Consider the following 21564-nt stretch of genomic DNA (forward strand, 5'->3'; position numbering starts at 1 on the left):
GGGCACGAAACATTTCTATGGTGAATAGACACTCCTCCCCCCTCTCTAAGAGGAGGAAAGGGGAGGGGTCTGTCTTTATTTTATCATATTTTCGATTTCAAACATTTATTCCATGTAATTGAGAAACATGTTATTTGCAAATGGTTGAAAAATCTTGAACGAGAATTGTGTCTGAAATGATTCTGATATTATAATAATGAGTTTTATTAGAAGTACTAGGAAATTTTTAGTAAAAGGTAAATTTAAAGGGGTCGATTAGAAGATCAATTAATGAACAGTTCTACGATTGGACTCATGAAATTGCGCTTAGTAAGAAAACGTGAATGTTTGAAGGTATTTATAACAAAAAACAAATTTTCGGCGGGACGAAGTTTGCCGGGTCAGCTAGTCTAAATATAAACATACAAAAAATAATCTAAAATATAAAAAAATGAGACAGATAGGTTCTCAAATGGGGATCAACATAGGGTAGGAGCCTGACTGTTGGTCTCAAATGTTCCTATCTCACGCCTCCACGAAGATCATATGACGACATTTTCAGATCGGGCGTGAACTGGAAACACACACCTGGTCTTGGCTCCGAGAACGGGTGTCGAAAGTGGCTAAGTGAGGGGGTGCGAGCGAGTCAGAGCGCTATATCTCTCCCGGGGAAGGCCTCCCGGGTTATGGAGGCCTTGCCAACCCGCTGTCTCCCGGGCAAAGGAGATACACCCAGACAATGGAGCTAAGGTCAAGACGAATACTACGAATGCGATCACCCGAGGAGGGTCCCCGAACTGGAGCTGGTCCTGGAACGGGCGTAAGAGCGAGCGGCCAGCGGCTGGAGGGCGATGTGCAAGAGCGGGCCACCAGCCGGGTTCAACCCGAAGAGCTACCGCCACAAGGAAACAGCAGCCATCGACATCACCAACGAAACGCTGCGCCTACGAGGCGTGTTGCGACTGTCAGACGACAGTCGTCCACACATGTGGGTACTATTAGGCGACTGATCATATGGACACACGAAATGAACGAATTCGTGATCCGCGCCTATTACATCTGCACTGCTTTGGAGACGGACATGAGCGGTCGCCCTCGAATACTCGCAATGTTCGAGGAAGCGTATCCAGAGTTCGTCGGGAGGCTTGACCAAAACGCGATGAACGCGAGGCGTAGAGCGATTGTACGCAACAATATGCTCTCCCAAACGCAAGTCGACGAGATCAAGCAGCAGGTACAGAGAGAAATAAGCTCCAGGAACAACAGAGCAAGCGATGTGTCGAGACGAAGTTCAGTACGGCTGAGCAATTCATTCGCGAGTGGGGCACGCGAATCAGCACCAGTGGAGGCCACAGTACAACAACCCCCTGAGCCGGAAGACCCACAGCCAGATCAACAACTACTACGCGATCTGGTCTTCCACTACGACGAGGCGATCTCACAGTTCCGCGACACAGACCCATTGTCGCGCCCCAGGATCCCGAAGTTGCAGCATTCCCGCAGGCTGACAAGTGCAGTAAAGCTCATGAATGAGCACGTTCTTCCGCTGCACTTGGTTGATGCTGAGAACATGGAGGAGCTGCAACTGAAAGTTTACTGTGCTGCTGTGGCGACCGCCAAAAGTTTAGGATACCGTATTAGGCCAAGAGGCGGACTGCTCCAACATCTCCGTAAAAGGCGTGAGCCTCCATGGCTAAGGAGATTGGAGCAACGGATCCTAAACAAGCGCTCCGCAATTGGAAGACTGATGACGTACAAAAGAGGCAGCAGATCGGCGAAATTATGTCGCCAAGTTGCTGTGATCGTGCGGCCTACTGAACTTCGCCAGCTGGGAGCTCACCAGCTGACGGAAAAACTCGACACAGTGGTACAGCAATTTAGCGTCCTAACTAAACGGCTGAAACGTTACTCTGACTCTGCAAAGCGCCAGGAACAAAATCGGATGTTCAGAGATAACGAAAAAGCGTTCTACGACCACATTAGCGACGAGAAGCCCGACTACCGCGAAGGTTTGCCAGACATTAGCGATGTGACGAACTTCTGGGCTGGTATTTGGGAAACCCCAGTACAACATCACGACGGGCAAATGTGGTTAAGACGGGAGGAGGAGAGTTGTGGTGAAATTGGAGAGATGCCAGCTATCATCGTCGAAGAAAACGATGTCTGCGTGGCCTCGCGGTACCTGAGGAACTGGGCAGCACCGGGCCCCGATGGTGTTCAGAACTTCTGGCACAAGAAGCTAACCGTCGCACATCCAAAGATAGCTGAGTGCTTCAACAAGGTGCTACGTGACCCACACAACCTCCCTGAATTCGCCACCCGTGGCGTCACATTCCTCCTCCCGAAAGACAGCAACACATTGAACCCATCACAGTACAGACCGATAACGTGCCTATCGAGTCTGTTCAAGATATTAAGCAGCATCATAACCGCCAAAGTTTCTGCTCACTGCGAACAACATCACATCATCGCAGAAGAGCAGAAAGGATGCAGGAAGTTTACAACCAGCGGAACCTAAGCATGGCCTACATCGATTACAGGATGGCTTATGACTCCATTCCTCACTCGTTTCTCGTCCGGGTATTGGAGCTCTACAAAATTGATCCCGTCGTCGTTAGGTTCCTGCAGCATGCGATGAGGCAGTGGAGTACGTCTCTGCACCTTAGTGATGGGGAAAATGTGTTGCAGTCTAGAACGCTGCAGATAAAGAGGGGGATATTCCAAGGCGACTCTTTCAGCCCGCTTTGGTTTTGTCTGGCACTGAACCCCCTCAGTAGGACGCTCAATAGAAACGGTCATGGCTATAAAATAAGGTATGGCGACGGCGCCCACGAAGAAGTGACCCATACCTTTTACATGGACGATCTCAAGGTCTACGCTGATTCACGTCAGCGTCTAGGTGTAGCTATCCGGGTTGTCGAAGATATAAGCAGGGACATCTGCATGGAGTTCGGACTCGACAAGTGCCGCTGTGTCCACCTGCTGAAGGGACAACTTACCGAATCCGGAGGCTACGAGGTCTATGACGGCGAGTTTATACAAGACATGGTTCGTGGCGAATCCTATAAATACCTTGGATTCCGACAGCTCACCGGGATTCGCCACTCCGACATCAAGACGGAGCTGCGAAACAAGTTCTTGAGTCGAGTGAACTGTGTCCTGAGGACTTTCCTCAACGCGGGGAACAAGGTACGCGCGATCAACACATTCGCGGTTCCCCTGCTGACCTTCAGTTTTGGTGTAGTCAAATGGAGCAAAACTGACCTAGAGGACCTTGAGAGGAGGATGAGGAAAGCATTTAAAGAGGCCGGAATGCACCATCCTCAATCGGCACTGGAGAGAGTTTCACTGCCACGCAAAGAAGGGGGACTTGGAATCGTCGACATATCTGCACTGTGTGTTGCCCAGGTACGACAACTGCGCGAGTACTTCGCAGAACGCGCCAACCAAAACGCGCTATACCGGGCTGTCTGCGCCGCCGACAGAGGATACAGCGCTCTGCACTTGGCGCAAGCGGAGTACCAACTCAACTGCAATCTGCAGACAGTGGAGGAGAAGATTGCAGCTTGGAAGCAGAAGGCAGTACATGGTGCCCACCCCCATCAACTGGACCGGCCACACGTCGACAAGGCCGCATCTAATCTGTGGCTAACGCGTGGTGAACTCTCTTCAGTAGTAGAAGCCGACATGATAGCCATCCAGGACAGGATAATGCCGACGAGAAACTGCAGGCGGTACGTCTGGCATCAAGATGTTGATGACATTTGCCGGATGTGCCATCAACCAGGTGAAAACATAGAGCACATTATGGGAGGCTGTCCCGTTTTGGCCAACGCAGCCTACACCGAGCGCCACAACAACGTGACCCGTATTGTTCATCGACAACTGGCGCTCCAATGTGCTCTACTTGAAGACAACGTACCAAACTACCGGTACCTGCCTGCACCTGTCCTGGAAAATGACCGTTTCAAGCTGTACTGGGATCGCACTGTTCTGACCAACCTCTCGATCCACCACAACCGTCCAGATATAATGGTTTACGACAAGAGCGACCGCAAAGTCACCATCATCGATGTCGCTATTCCACTGAACAAGAATCTGGAGGAGACCCACGGTCGCAAAATCTGCAAGTACCGACCATTGGCCGTGGAGCTCAAGGAACTGTGGGGGCTAAGGGAGGTCCCAAGAATTGTTCCAGTCGTTCTCTCTGGAACTGGAACTGTCCCGAAGACACTTCTGGAAGCGCTAAAGGTGTTGAACATGGAGAAGGAATTGGCCGGCATCCAAAAGTCGGTCATCCTTAGCACCTGCGCGATTGTCCGACAATTTCTCGGTCAGGACTGAAACAGCACGAGCATGCAGATACGTGCATTCCGCAGAGCCTAGTCCCCCTTTGGCATTCAGAAGCCCGGGGGCAGGTGAAAATTCTGGCTAGAAATAATATTTGAAATATAAAAAAAATAACTGTATATAATCGAGTCATTATATAACCGAGTCTGTATATCATCGAGTTCGACCTGTACCACTTTCGAACCAAGATGAATTTCCATTACTGAGAATCCATTACCATGTTCCCGAATACATGCTATAATATCATGACAATGCATTGAGTTTTGGCATGGCAATGTCGTTGTTGCTCATGATAGCGTATCACAAGTGTTCCTCCTTACGTTCAATTACTGATGAAAATGACACATGTAATAATACGTTGAGAAGGCGAACGTTGGGAACGTTAGTGTCATTGAAGATGAACATGGAGAGAGTCGTATGAACGGTGTGTGTCAACGATGAATTCCAGATTGTTGTTAAACGGTTCATTTTGATTGACCTGTTTGTTTTTTTCTTCAAACCATAATCTCTCACGTCACGTTACGGTCTGCTGCATCGATAATTAGTGCTATGATTAACACAACAATGGAAGTCTCATATCAACAATCCCGCTGTGAACAGTCTAACTGTGACCAACTGTCGAAAAAGGCAACATGTGTATCAATAGAATAGGGATACTCTTACGTCTAAATGACTAATGTGTAATAGATAAAACAAACGCTTCTCGATAGATAGGAATACTCTTACGCCTAAAAATGGCTACAGTGTAATATAGAACAAGAATTATCTTAAGATAATAATGTACACGAATAAATTCGGCTCTGTTACAGCTGAATTGCTAAACTGCTAAAGCCTAATAAAATAAACAGATGGAATAAAAAAAATACAGAATTTTGGTCAGACAAAGAAATATAGGAAATTGTTTAATACATTTATTGGAAAAAAGCAAACATTTTTTTTGAAAAATTGTATTAAAATAATATTTTGAAAATTAGGATTCGTTTTTTTAAGACATTTTTTATTAAATTCTGAACGAAAATCATATGAATCATATGAAAATTTGAACAATTTCCTACATTTCACTCTTTGATCAATATTTTGTAGGAATTATAGTTTTTGAAAAAGAAATTTTCGTAACTAATTTGTGTTTAACTCTGTGACACCGTGAACCATGGGATGGCCTTCCTGGAGATAAAAGTGAAGTTTTGGATTGACAGTATTCCTGTGAGATCGCTCTACAGGAATTAGAGGAATTAGTCGGAAAAAGTGGTAGTCAAAAGAGGCAGGATCTGGACAGATGAGTCCAAACTTCCTACTCACTGTTCAGAAGATAGCTTGTAACATTTAGCTGAATCCAATACGTGTTTGTTTGCATATTCTGGTCGTTTTCGAAATGTTCATCGTCGGTAACAATCGGTTGACAGATATGGGTTTCTTTTCTTCGGGATTCAAACTGAATTTTAAGACGCACAAAACCACATTTTTTCAAACACGTTTATTTATTAGACTCAATTATTTATCATCTGATTTTTACAGTCAAATTTCACCTTAAAATAAAATTTATATTTTATTTGCTATATAATTAAGACTAACAATTTAATAATAATTATATTTTATACTAGATACTAGATTGATTGGACAGGACGAGAGTTTAGGACTAGGATGGAGCGAGTGAAAACCACCTTATAGGCGCTTAGAAATTACTGCTTGAGTCATGCCTACTAATGTGTTATATAACATGTTACATTTCATGAGATGCATATGCATATGCACCATTTTCCTATAGAATAGCAGATTATTACCTGCATTTATAGTCATTTTCTAGTTCCGCCCCGTACAATCATTTCAGTGCGACCCTTGGGCACCCGTCAATCAAGCTAATGTCTTTTTAATGCAGGAATTAATTTATTCATAAACGTACGCCCACTTCATATACACTGCAAATTCAATCGCAAACCACAAATCCGCATTCCCGTTTCAGGTTCTCAGCAGAAGAAATCATTAGACAGCGTTAGGAAGCTGGCGGTGCGCGAAATAGTCTGGAAGGAAAAAACGGCGAAAAGCTGTCGACAAACAACAAACAGAAGAAAAAGGTATCACGGCTCAAGACTTCCGTATCGCTACACAATCGACCCTATCCTCGGGGGCTGGCTGTCCACTGCCCCAATAGCGGGAGTAGTAGAAAAAGCAACAGAATCGGTACCGAACGTTGTCTCTCCTTTCGAAAACGAACCCATATTTCATTAATTGCCACCGCAAAAACCATTAACATTATGCACATACACGTATAGCTCGAATCAAGTGCCAGGTGGGGCGGAAGGTCGTGTGGAATCAGTATCAATACCAGCCAGCCAGACCATATCGCCGCGTCAAATGTATAGTACCAGAAATCCACAGTAAAAATCTGGTATCTTTTCTTAACGAAAAATAAACGCAATTAAATCGCTGCTACCATTGCCACCGGCGAGTTGTTGGCTAGTGAAAGGTCTAGCCGTGTTCGAATGGTTGCGGACTTTGAACACATGTTTTAATACAAAGTTTGTTTCGTTTCGAATCGCTGCGTCAGAAGTTAGATGAATCGATGAATAAATCTGCCATGATATAGTGCGGATGTTAATGGACAAGCAATTACATAAACAATATTATAAAATTTTCATTTTGCGAACGAACCGGTCGTGTAAATTTTGTAGATTGCAGACATAACATATAACTTTGTATTGCTGGAGCTTATTTATTGAAGATTAATATACGAACTCTTTATCATAGCTTGATAAGGCACTGATACAGTTGTTCAATTACTATGATTGTCGGAGTTCTCAATGAGAAAAGAGAAAAAAAAATGTGCACTTAATGTGATACATTTGCACTTTGTATTGGCGCAATATTTTTGTCACAATGAAATTCGGCCGAGAATTATCTGTCCATTAGGCGCTTCAATGGTATTATGCTAAATCCATAAAGCAATTTTCCGCGCATATTTCTCTCACCGATGCTTCCGTATATTTTGTATAAAAACCGTCTCTCATCGTCTGACATGTAACTGGCAACAGGTAGAAAATGATGGTGACTTGGAGCACATTATCTCACGTTGAACGCCCCACATTTGTGCAGTTGCCGGGCATTATTTCTGACACATTTCTTCCTGCTTCCCATTCCAAAGCCAAAGTCTCCGCTCACTTTGTGTGGCGTGATAGTTGAGATGAATAGTTTAGATGAAACACGCATTTCTACAAGCTATTAGTGTTCAGAGATTGTGTGGGTGGAGTGACTTCAGTAGCAGCGAATAAGTAAGATGCCGAAACAGGAGATGGAGTAACAATAACTATTTGATCTTAATCGGGTTCAGCCACAACGTTATCGCGATATATGCCAGTTGCTTTGAATCGAGAAGTGTGTATGTTGAGCACTAGAAAAAGTAATCTGAAAAATGAGATAGTGTTCACCACTTCGACATCGCAAACATTACGTTCGGAGGAATGGCGAAAACTACCCAGCAACTTGGAGCACTTCTGAGAAGTATTAAGCCCCACATGCACGAAGTGTTTCAATTTCCCTTATAATAAGGAAATAGGCTAACGTAAGAGATTTCATATTACCTTCCCAGTGTTCCATGTTGCCATTTGCTGCGTTGAAACCGCAAACCTATCGGTATCAATATGAACAGAAGTCGAAAATTATCCCTTATTTCAAATTATGCTATTGAAGGGATTGAACCTTTTCGCGAACCCGTGCCTTTTAGATAAAAAGATGCTTACTATTTCATCACGTAAAATGATGGCTTGGAATATAAATAGTTTGATTTTGTCGCGAAAACCGAGCCTCTAATGATCAAGTGAAACACTGCTTCGCACGTTAATAACACACTTCTTCGACTCTTGTCGTGTGAATTCGGAAGTAGTAGCATTTGATAATCTTGAAACATTCTTCTCGGTTACCTGAAATTTGATCTTATTTTCCTGAATAGATGTCGTTTAGCAGCATTGTTATTTCACACCTCGAGTGACTAGAAACTGAAATGGCACGAGTGTCAATTCCAATTGAATCGTTTACTACATTTCAGACTATCCTTTTAGCTGTGTTAGCTCAACACCGACTGCTACTTGTGAAACATCCAACGAGGCAAGAAGGCAATTTAAATCGGTTGCAATTGCAGTGGGATCCATGATATACTAGCTAGTATACCAATGACAATTAATTGGTCAATTCCATACGTTACGACTTCTCTTCTCCAAAAGAATACCGGATGTCTCCCATCTCATCAAGTATTGATGAAAAGTTCTCACATGAAAAAAAGTTGATAGGTCTTAGCCTAGGGGCACGGACGGGATCTTGACATAGGACTGTGTGTTTTTCAGTTTTTCATTGTTCAAAATCTGTATTTTTTCTCTTCTGATACATCAAATGGATGCCCTGGAAAAAACGTTTCCTGTATGTACTTGTATCCTTTAAATGGGTTAGATGACATAACGTGGCAGAATTCGGTACCGCATTCTGTTCAAAAATGTACACAAAAATACCATTAAAGCCATTACTACCCTTTTCTTCTGTTTATTCAATCATGCAGAAGAAGACAAAGAGTCATCATGTATCATTTTTGAACAAAAGTCTAAATAGTTAAGACCTACATAAATATAAGCCTGAGTCAAATCAATCTATGACTACAAAAATAACTTATAGATAAAAATAGCATTATCTCCTTCGTTACCGCGTTGTCCGAAACATTGTAATAACTTTATAGACCTGTAAGATCGCGACTACTCAAGCTATCATAATCTGCTTTACGTGGGTATACCTTTTCGATCTTCTAAATCAGCAGCCATTTAAATTCATTTATTACATTTTTACATAACCTAACAACCTACTCAATATTCTGACATCCTGAACCACAATTGCACAAATTGTTAGTAGTGAGACCTACACGGTAAAAACATGAATTGAGCACAAATTGATTGGACAACATGCAATATAATATAAATTTATTGCCTACTATCGGTAAATGGGAAATAATTAATTTTTCGCATCAACTCACACTATGAGCTAACGCTCGAATTTAGGCAAAAAGATTGCTCGTTACGTCGGGAGGAAGCGAGTGGATAGTGCAATCGAAAGAAAACATACCCAATTAAATCGTCATACTGTTAACTGTTTTTTACTGTATTCGCAATAACCATTTTGAGTAATATGCGTTTGAAAACTCTTAATAAATCGTTACATTTTTCGTAGAGTGACCCCCCTATATAGAAATCAAAGACATAGTCCTATGTCAAAGCTAAGGAAAGTTCCTAATTTTACATCATCCCACATCAAAAAATGGGAGAGTTTGAATTTTTTACATGTCTTTTCTGGTCTCAATATTGCAATAAAATTTGATTTTTTCGTGAATTTCACAAAAAAAAATATAATTATCTCACCACAAATTGATAATCTAGGTCTCTTTACAAAATAAAATTTGTCTTTGAGGCAGAAATTTTGAGAAATGGATGTGTCCGGCATCTTTGAAAAATAAGTTGAGTCGGGAAAGATGAACACTAACTGAGAATTCAAGTTCGAACAAAAAGACTAAACCAAAATCACCTACAAGGGCTTAAATGAAACAGTTCGCGACATGATTACCCACGCAATTCATCGACGATACATTATATTATAAAGTGTTTTCCCGCTATCCTTCACAGGATGCCTGTAGATTCCAATAAGCTAAAATGAAATTGTTGGCAACACCAGAAACAACTTTCCTTCCCCCGAAAACCCGCGTTTTAAAAATCACATCACTTACCACAGTGAATCCTGATACTTACCTCCTCCTAACAGTTTTCCTTTCCATGATAATCGTTAGGGAACCACGCTATAGAGGCGACCCTTCTGGCCTTTGGGCGACAAATATCATACTAACATTCCTTCCCTTCCCCTGGTGACTGTAAGGACGTAGCCGGCGTCGTTATTGGCCATTCAAAACTCGAATCAGCGAAAATTGCACAACGAGGATGATTTGCTAGTCCCAAGCGTCATTATGTGTGTTCGTTGTGCAATTTGGTTTGTTCAGGTCAATCACGGAGAGCAACTACGAATTGTGCAGTCTGCCCAAGCTCAAGCTCAATATTGCAATATTGCTTAGAGAGGGCGGCTCTATGCCAGCATCTCAAATTTTGAAGACCATCAAGTACCTTAAATATTCTGTATTTAGCGACTTCATAATTGAATTGTATAGTAAGACTTTTTTACTATGTTTTACCAATTGGTTTAGTTCATGAGTGTAATAAAAGAAAAATTTAGATTTTGGGAAAAAATCGGAAATGCGGAGATTCTTTTCTATATATTAGGATGGAGAAAAGACGGGTGGGTAATGTCGGGGATATAACCGGAGTGACGTAGGACTATACAAAGGGGACAGCTTTTGCTAAATATATATTTTAAATATATTGTTTTATTTTCTTCTCCTACGTGAATACCTACCTATCTACCTGAAAAATGGATTAGTTTACTGTTTACTCTTTATGAATATGTTGATGGTTCTGAAAAGAACCTTTGGTGTTGTGTTTTTGTTATCACTCGATATTCCCATCTTGATCGGTTAAACCTTCCTGTTTAGCTATTGCATTTGCCTCTCGCCACAGCTTTCACAGTTGGAAAATTTCTTTCCATCCAGCTTGTGACATGTTGTTCAGTAAATTACATTTAATGCGACGTGCCGGAGAAACACTTTGCCACTCACTGAAACTAATTGTTGCCTTGATGAGCGCCGAACCGAAGCTGCTCTGTTCTTGATGCGGGTGTTCTGATTGTCGTGAGCAGCTTTGCAAGCCAACTCGAGCACTCCGACGGCCGAAACTCTATAATCGCTGTTAGGTATACTGGTGCTCCGGCACCAATCCGTTCGGCCCAGTTACCCTTGCGGAGCAATCAGTGAATGCGACCAACAGGGAACTGGAGACCTGCACGGTTCGAGTGAGACTTTGCCTTTCCCTTAACTTGTCCTCCTTTGTTACGTCCACGATGCCGATGCCGTACAACCACACGGGTTTACGGTTTGAAAGAAAATAAGATATTTTTTTGGGGTCCGCGTGTTTTATACTTTAGCGGTACACACTCACAGGATAGAGACAAATCGGCAGACTCAGCCAGAGGGGCGAGTCCAACGAGACGAACGAATGAGCGTTAAAAGGGAGCGATGGCAAAAAAATACATTCATTACGATTTGTTCGCTCGTTGGATTCACATGCAGGCTAAAAAGGGTCCTTTTCAGGATCACAAAATTATCTTCAATCTAAAGAGTTTATTGTTTTGTTATCACTCGATATCCCCATCATGTTCGGCTAAACCTTCCTGTTTAGCGATTAGTTGCCACTCGCCACAGCTTTCACAGTTTTTTTCACAAATTTCTTCCCATCCAGCTTTGTGACATGTTGTACAGTAAATTACATTCAATGCGACGTGCCGAAGCGCCACTCAGTGTCGCATTGGAGGCGATTTTAACCTGTAATTGAACATTTGCGATGACAGTGGTACAGTGTCGACTTTCAATGTGGGGTCATAATTTGGACCCCGAACTCTATGTTTACAAAAATGTCCAACTAAATAAGTCGCATTACATGTCCGTCCAATTAGCTAAATGTCGAACTAATTGTAAATTACTGTACTTTCAATCTGGAAACAATTTAAGAATTGGTGAAAATTGAATAATCAGGAAAGTCCCCAACTATCAATAAGCTCAGAACAGCTGCCAAATTCACATACTCATCAGAACCTGGCAAACAAATTATGAAAAAATCAATTTGTGTTTTATTATTATTTTGGATAATGTTTTAGAAAGCATTGAACTGTATTTCCTAAACTCTTTTTTGGAAGGTTTAATGGCCCTGAAAAGCGCCTTGTTTTATGGAATGGTTCCAATTTAGAAAACTTAGTACTCGTGGTTTTGAAAAAAACCATTTCGAACGCCCTCGATGCCGCCTTGTTCTGGATTTGCCACCAAAGCAGTTTGTATAAAGAACAAACTTTTTTCTTCTGCTACCTGATGCTGTTTTGCGATTGCGTTTGCCACTCGCCACTCGCTGCAACTGCCTGTTGTCTTGATGTCCATCGAACCGAATGTGTTCTGTTCCGAATGCGGGTTTTCTTATCATCGCGAGTAGCTTTGCCAGCTACTCGATCACTTCGGCGGCCGAAACTATATAACGCCGGCTAGGTGGACTGGTGCACTGGTACTAACGCGCTCGGCCTAGCTACCCTTGCGGGGAACTCCAGATCAACACGGTTCGAGCGGGATTTTGCCTTTCCCTTCACTTTTCCTCTTTTACCATGTCCATGGCTGCTTGGGTTGGTTTGTTGATGTGTTGTGATGCGAACCGATGTGGTGTACGGTTTGAATGAGAATGATCGTTACGGCAGCGGAGCGGGGATTTTTAAGCTGACTGGCTGGCTCGAGAATTACGCATGTGTGAGACAGCGACCAATGTTTCGTTTATTTTTTTTCTTTTTTCTTTCCAATCGTGCTTCATTCTATTTCGCTGCTGCTCTGGTTGCCCGTTTCGGTCAGTACGATTTGAGGAGCACAAAATGGACCAATCAAAAATGGGCACATAGGGCATTTTGACAATGCTTGATATTTCACAATTATTCAATTATTTATCTCATGAAAAATGCAATGTTATTCGTTATGATAGATGCGTAGATATATTTCCTATCAATTGATGCAAAAACATTTGCGATCTATTGAGAAATGCTCGAGTTATAAGCGTTCCAAATTTTGCATTTTTTCCTACTTGTTCAGTGCCTAGATTTCCATTTCACCCCCTATATCTTCCGGTTAGACGTAGTCCTACGTCAAAAAGTTGTCTTAAAATAGTTCTAAAGGTAGCTTAATAGTGTCTCTATCATAGAGGTCTTGGTCCTTGTTAGTGAAAAACCATAGTAAAAGATTTTTACAATCTTTTCTTGATCCCAATTTTTTATCACTCTGGAAATTTTCCAATGCGAGAAAAAGGTGATAATCGTTTGGCGCCAGGTCCGAACTAGATAGTGAATGCATTAAAACATCCCAATAAAGTACTCGGAGTTGTGTGCAGGGCTCGACATAATCATAGTCAACTGAGGATAGTCAGCTGACTATCTGACTGACCATATCCGTATTCAGTCAGTAATGACTTTTAGCTTCTTCACGTAGTTTCTCCGCCAAAACGACTAAGGCATATTTTAATTCACTCACATTGCACCGTGCCAGCGGCGTGTCTTCGGCGTGTTCTATGAAAATTATCAATGTGTGTTTTGAATGAAAGAATGAAAATTTGTTTATTTTTGAATATTCCAACATCATTGGACCTATACGGCTAAAAACTCGGAGGGTGAAAAGCGTAAATAATTAACAAAAAAAATTATGTCACAACAAAAGGGTTTTCCATTGCGGGCTTCCGAAAGTATACAGCCCTGCGCTGACAACCGTTTGACATAGCTGTGAACCAAAGCGTCATATTGTTAGTTGAATGTCTGCCATTTTACATACCGAGATACCGCCCCATATGTGCCGAAAAGTCATCGAATATATGAATATATATATATATATATATATATATATATATATATATATATATATATATATATATATATATATATATATATATATATATATATATATATATATATATATATATATATATATATATATATATATATAGATATCCAGTAAGAAATGTTCGAGTAATAAGCATTTGGAATCTTTCATTTTTTCCGGCATGTTTTGTGTTTAGGTTTTCATTTTACCCCCCATATATTCCGGTTAGACGTAGTCCTACGTCAAAATAATTCCGACCAGTTCGACACCCATGTCCAAAATTAATCCGCAAAGGGTAAAAGCCTTTATTTAATTTCATTGACCAGCTTCAGCCTCAAAAATCACAAAATGATTTAATAATTAAAAAAGTTTTGGCTGTAATACCGATGGATAAACATGACTATTGGATCAATTTGTCAGAGACTCAAAAAGATTAAAATTTTATGATTAGTTGTATTAGATTAACAAATAAAGAATTGAATATGAAATAATTTTAAAAAAGAAATATTGATGAGTTTTACTGAACTTGGGTTTAGTATTCAAAATATATGTTCGCAAAATAAATTAAACAGCTGAATTTGCAGTAAGATTTCAGCTGTATCTTAAACGTAAATTTTCGGCTGGATACCATTTACACTGAAGAAGTATTGTTTAATATTGATAACAAATGATAAAATGGGCTGTTCATTCATGTAACTGATTATTATAAAAATAATTAAATTAAATTGACTGGTTATTTATAGTCTGATTATTTTATTTACTTACACCAACGCTATGAGTAAATGTTGAGTACGTTGAATTATTCGATGTTCGAATTGATTCGAATTTGATGAGTGATAATGCTAAGAAACAATCTATATATATATATATAGATATATATATATATATATATATATATATATATATATAGGTATATATATATATATATATATATATATATATATATATATATATATATATATATATATATACATATATACATATATACATATATATATATATATATATATATATATATATATATATATATATATATATATATATATATATATATATATATATATATATATAAGTTACCGAGTCAACCGACTTCAACCCTAAATCCCAGGAACAACACATATCGCAAAGGCTCGAGCAAATACAACAACAACAACAACAGATAGCGACATCATTGGCATCGTTAGAATCAGGCAACAAGTCAACAGACACACAATTCTGCACTCCGTAACCCGACGCCAGAACCAGCACCGGCACCAAGAATGCAGACTCGACATACACGAGCGACGGCGAGCCGAACATAACACCTAGGAATCCCAGAAAGTGCTTTATCAATAAGTTCCATTTAGATTAGCTACCCATATATAAACGTGTGAAAAATAAATTAGAGTCAGTTCTTGTTCCAACCAAGTAGTGATTACATCGCGTGTTCTTTTTTAAAAAACCCTTCGAAAACCCTCGGGACGTAATTGGCGCAGTCGGCGCGGATCAAGTACAGGGCTGTCGCGAGTGAACTCTGGATACCATCCTTGACGGTACATCAAGTGATTCGTGAAGAATATTGTACGCGTGTTCGTCCAGATACCATCCTTGAGTGAATATCAAGCGGTTTGAGAAGAATATTGTGTGCGTGTTCGTCCGGTGTCCGTTTTGGTGGGATACCAAAACAAGTGAGTGAAACTCGTTGGCGCCTTGGAAAGATCCGGCGTTTCCATCATCGGAATCACTAGCGGCTTACTAGGTGATATCAGGTGAGTAACCCCTTTTTTTCATTATTTAAAACTTTCGCCTTCCTACTATCTGGCTACCCGGCATAGGTACGCCAACTGCTTCTTCTAACACCCTTCCCCCAAACTAATTAATTAATAAGTGAATTACTAAGTGAATTAATAAGTGAATTAATAGTGAGAATAAGATTATTGTGCATGAAAACCAGAAGCATGACATTAGAAACATTAGAAAATTTAATCGAAGAGCTAAGCTCTCAACTAGAGGCCCAACGCCTCAAGATTGCAACCCTAGAGGAAGTAAGAGCCTCAGAGGGGAGCAGCAATAACACCAACCCGCCCCCGCCAAGCGCAGCGGGAACAACAGCGGCTAGGTTTGATGCGTCTCGGATACCGGACGCAATCAAAATGATTGTTCCCTATAGAGGGGATAGTAAAGACAAAAAATCGCTCTCCACTTGGATCAATTCCGTGGAAAGCAAAATAGGTTTCGCGAAAAATTTACTGCCCGCAGAAGCGGACGTTGCTCAGATTATGGCACTATGGGTGGGCATAATCCGAGATAAAATTATTGATGAGGCTAGTGACGCATTGGCCTCAAGAAACAATCCCACGACATGGGAAGAAATGAAACTAGTATTAATAGAATACTTTGGTGACAAGAGAGACTTAGGCACTCTCGTCACTCGAATATCGTACCTACGACAGGGTACGAAAAGTATAGCAGATTTCTGCAATGAGTGTAGGGAACTACTGTCCGATATCGTGGCAAAATTATTATTGGACGATGAAACTAAATCATGTTTAAAAGTTCTCTCTAAGAGTTACGAGGACATGATATTGAACTCTTTTGTGGATGGGCTAAATGAGCCTTACTCCACTTTAACAAGGACATCTCGCCCAAATACGCTTTTGATGGCATTTCAATGGGCATTGGATCAGTATAACGCTACCCAGCGTAGACGGGAAAAATTCCCAAAAATTTTAACGCCTCCACAAAAACCAATTGTGCACACAAGTTTCAAACCATCGTTCCCCTACCCTAGGCCTATTCAGCCGCAAAATCCTCCACTCCTAAGACAACCTGCACAAAATCCCCCATACCAAAGACCACCTTTCCTAGGCACCTATTACCAAAAACCTCTCCAACAAAACCCCCAATTCCAAAAACCGACAGCACCCTACATTAAACCCGACCCCTCAGGTCATTTGAAACAAATGGTGCCTTTCCAGAGACGAGAAGCACAAGTTAATAATTGTGAGGCAACATCAGACGAAAATTATGAACAGTTTTGGGAGCAAACAAAGGACGCCTGTGCCCCGGAACAAAATCATGAAGAAATAATATTGCCACCCGTAGTAGAAGAAACTCACGAAGAGTTAAATTTTTGTATGGTCCCAGACCAACAAATAATGGAGTAGGGAACAATTTCCTCCCGTATTTAGAGGTCCCGAGAAAATCAGGTAGACCATTGAAATTTTTAATAGACACGGGGGCCAACAAAAATTATATAACCCCTGAGTTAGTCCCCACAAAAGGCATTGCATCAGGGCCACAACATAAAATAAAAAATGTGAGTGGCGCCCATTTTATTAATCAATTCACGTATTTGAATCCTTTCCTTAATACTACCAAAGGTGTGCCAAGTCAAAAATTCTTTCTATTCCGATTTCATGATTACTTTGATGGACTCATTGGTTTTGAATCATTGAGATCTATAGGGGCCATAATTGATACGGTATTCAACACAATCACCATCAATGGTACTAGAATACCGCTGAAGAAAAAATTCCCCGATAAGGAGCAACTGAATTTCCACCAAAATGAAACCCTTGTGAAGCAGTTTCCAGTACGGCTTCAGGAGGGAGACTTCCTAATAGAACACGATATTGTGATCGGACAAGATGTCGTCATACCTAGCGGGGTATACAGTGCTCGAGATGGTGTGACCACTTTTCTTTTAATAAACACTGGCGATAAACCAGTAACGGTCTGCATAGACAAAGAAGCCTTATTTACAGAGCTTCATAATTTTGAAGAGGTTTCTCCCGAATCTTTTCTCACAAATGAGAAACGGGATAAAGCCAAAATTGAACTAGGACGGTGCATTAGAACCGATCACCTAAACACGGAAGAAAAAGAGAAACTTCTTAGTGTTTTAAAACTATTTCCGGAAGCTTTTTATAGCGACGATGAGGAATTAACATTCACAAATGCTGTGAGACACAAAATTAATACAAAGGACGATGTACCTATTTACTCCAAAAATTACCGCTACCCCTTCTGTCATAGAGAAGAGGTCCAGCGACAAATAACTAAAATGCTCAACCAAGGCATTATTCGACCGTCCCAGAGTCCTTGGTCATCACCAATCTGGATCGTACCGAAGAAGATTGATGCTTCCGGCACGAAGAAATGGCGGCTCGTTATTGATTATCGCAAATTAAATCATAAGACCGCAGATGATCGATACCCTATTCCTAATATAACGGATATACTCGATAAATTAGGAAAATGCCAATATTTTTCAACCCTTGACCTTGCTTCAGGGTTTCACCAGATAGAGGTCCAAAAGAAAGACATCCAGAAAACTGCGTTCAGTGTCGACGGGGGACACTACGAGTTCATCAGAATGCCTTTCGGCCTCAAGAATGCTCCAGCCACGTTCCAGAGAGTAATGGATAACATTCTCAGGGAACATATTGGAGTGAGATGTCTAGTCTATATGGATGATATTATCATCTTTTCGACTAGCCTTCAAGAGCATATAATTAATTTAAAATTGATTTTAGAAACGTTAAAAAATTATAATATGAAGGTACAACTCGACAAGTGTGAGTTTCTCCGGAAGGAAGTTGCGTTCCTAGGGCATGTAGTTACACCCGAAGGAGTAAAACCTAACCCGGAAAAGATAGATGCTATAAGAAAATGGCCATTGCCTAAAAATGAGAAAGAGCTAAGAGGATTTTTGGGAGTTATTGGCTACTACAGGAAGTTCATTAAGGACTTTGCAAAAATTGCCAAACCCCTAACTCAACAGCTACGGAAGGAAGAAACTATAAAGCATACAAAGGAATTCATTTCGGCCTTTGAAAAATGCAAGAGTATACTGAGCAGCAGTCAAATACTGCAGTACCCAGACTTTGATAAGCGATTCGTCCTTACTACTGATGCATCCAATTTCGCATTAGGCGCGGTTTTATCACAGGGCCCTATCGGACATGATAAACCCATTGCCTATGCATCCCGAACGCTGACCAAAACAGAGGAGAAATACTCCACGATAGAAAAGGAACTTGCTATCGATTGGGGTTGTAAATATTTCCGTCCATATTTGTATGGCCGAAAATTTACTCTGTTTACGGATCATAAGCCGTTAACTTACGCTTTGAGTTTAAAAACTCCGAATGACCGCCTAATCCGATGGAAATTGAGATTGGAAGAGTTTGACTATGATATCAAATATCGACCCGGCAAACAAAACGTTGTTGCCGACGGTTTGTCAAGAATTTTACCCGAAATTAACAATAATGAACAGGAATCATCTTCTGATACTGAAGCCGCCCATTCGGCAGACTCGGATGCCGAGGAACTTATACAAATGACAGAGCACCCACTAAATTTTTTCAAGAACCAAATAATAATTAAAATAGGAGACGAAAATTCTGAAGAGTTTGATGAGATCTTTCCAGGTGTCACACGTCGTACAATAACCAGGTTCGCATTTGGAGTACCACTGGCGATAAGGATACTGAGAGATTACATGCACCCCAGTAAGATCAACTGTATACTCTGTCCCGAGAGATGGATTAATACTTTACAGATCACATACAAAAATCATTTTTCCCGCAACAAATCTTTTAAAATTAAACTAACGCAAACTCTTCTGCAGGACGTCAGAACACTTGAGGAACAGAACGCCCTGATCGAAGAGGTCCATGGAAGAGCTCACCGAGGCGCAGAGGAAAATCATGCTGAAGTCATCAGGAGACACTATTTCCCCCAAATGCGTAAGAAAATTCAACTTTTTATCAACTTATGCGATACCTGTCTTCAGAACAAATACGAAAGGAGTCCCTATAAAATTAAATTTGCAGAGACTCCTATCCCAGAAAAGCCACTTGACATTCTTCATGTAGATATTTTTATATCTTCCCCAAATCTCTTTATTTCGGCGATAGATAAACTATCGAAATACGCAATGCTTATTCCAATTAAGTCCAGGTCAATTCCCGATGTCAAGCGAGGCATAGTGAAATTGATTTCGACTTATGGAACTCCAAACCTACTCGTTTGCGATAATGAAGTGGCATTCCGTTCTATAGAAATTAGAGGACTGCTCCAAAGAGTAGGAGCAGAAATGTATTTTACCCCCTCTAACCATAGCGAAACTAACGGCATGGTAGAGCGTTTTCACTCAACCCTGTCGGAAATATTTCTCTGTATAAAGGCTAAATATAACGACCTTTCGCATAAAGAAATTTACAAAATTGCAACAAGTCTATACAATTCGACCATACACAGCGTTACGAAAATGAAACCCATCGAAATATTTTTCGGTATTAAAGAAGGGGAAGAAAGACCCTTGAATTTGGAAACAATCCTCGAAAACAGGAACAAAATCTTTGACGAGATAATCACAAAAACTAAAACAAATCAGGAAAAAACATTGGAAACCAGAAATAAAAATATAGAAAACGAACCGAATTTCTCAAGAGGAGAAGTTATTTACAACAGAATTCAGGGTATAAGAAACAAGAAAAAACCGAGATATAAGTCCCAAACAGTAAAACGCAATAGAAGAAAAACCTTTGTAGATTACAGAGACATAAAACTACACAAATCAAAAATCAAAAGGAAAAGGAAACATGAATGACCATTATAAAAAAAATATATATATTCTATTATATATCACTAGTTTTACGCCAGCATAGAAGCACCTAACATTGTAAACCCCTTTTCCAGATCCTTTTCCTGATATTCACTACGATCCCTATTCCGACAACAGCATCCTTTCTTTCGATGAGAAATCTCAACGAAGACCCCTTGTTACTACTAAACGTAGGAAATTGTAAAATCCAAACAGGAACCTTAAAAATCATACATCCCATAAATCTGACCCACATTCAGGAGTCTATAGACTACCTAACCACTTCCTTTTATGATAAAGTAGATATTAGAAATCCATTAGGAGATGTAGTTAAACTAAAAGTGAAGAAACTTTATAACAATTTCCTCCAAATAAAACCACTCCAACATCACCGACTTAGAAGATGGGATACGCTGGGTGCAACATGGAAATGGATCGCAGGGTCGCCGGACGCGCAGGACCTCCGCATTATAAACTCCACGCTCAATGAGTTAATCACACAGAACAACCAACAGTTTGAAGTAAACAATCATATCAACGAAAGGATTTCAAACCTGACGGGGACCATCAACAGAATCATCGAGAACATGAAAACGAATGAATTATTAACCAACGAGATCACATCAATAATCACGATAATTAATATCGATATCATCAATAAACTATTAGAAGACATTCAAGAGGCCATCATCCTATCTAAGACGTCAATATCAACAAATAAAATACTTTCGATTCAAGAAATCTCTTTTATAAAGTCATTATTACAAAATCAAGGCGTGACAATAGACCTCCCAGACGACGCCTTTCAACATGTAATTCCCAAATTTGCAGTAAGCCAAGGGACCCTTCTGTACATCCTTCATGTTCCTCGACTGGACAACAAGACATCCTCCGTTATTCAGCTGCACCCCTTAGTACACAGGAACCAAATCATCAACAACTATCCGGAGCATGTCGTCAAAATCGGAAACACCCTTTACGCTACTAGCAATCCGCAGCAGTTCGTTCAGAAAGCAGCATATTTGAAAGCAATAAACGACGCTTGCATTTACCCACTGATTTTTGGTAAGAAATCCGAGTGCAACTCTACGTTTTATGACAGAACAACTCAAGAGTT

Source organism: Toxorhynchites rutilus, chromosome 3 (assembly GCF_029784135.1).
Source record: "Toxorhynchites rutilus septentrionalis strain SRP chromosome 3, ASM2978413v1, whole genome shotgun sequence".
Lineage (NCBI taxonomy): Eukaryota > Metazoa > Arthropoda > Insecta > Diptera > Culicidae > Toxorhynchites > Toxorhynchites rutilus.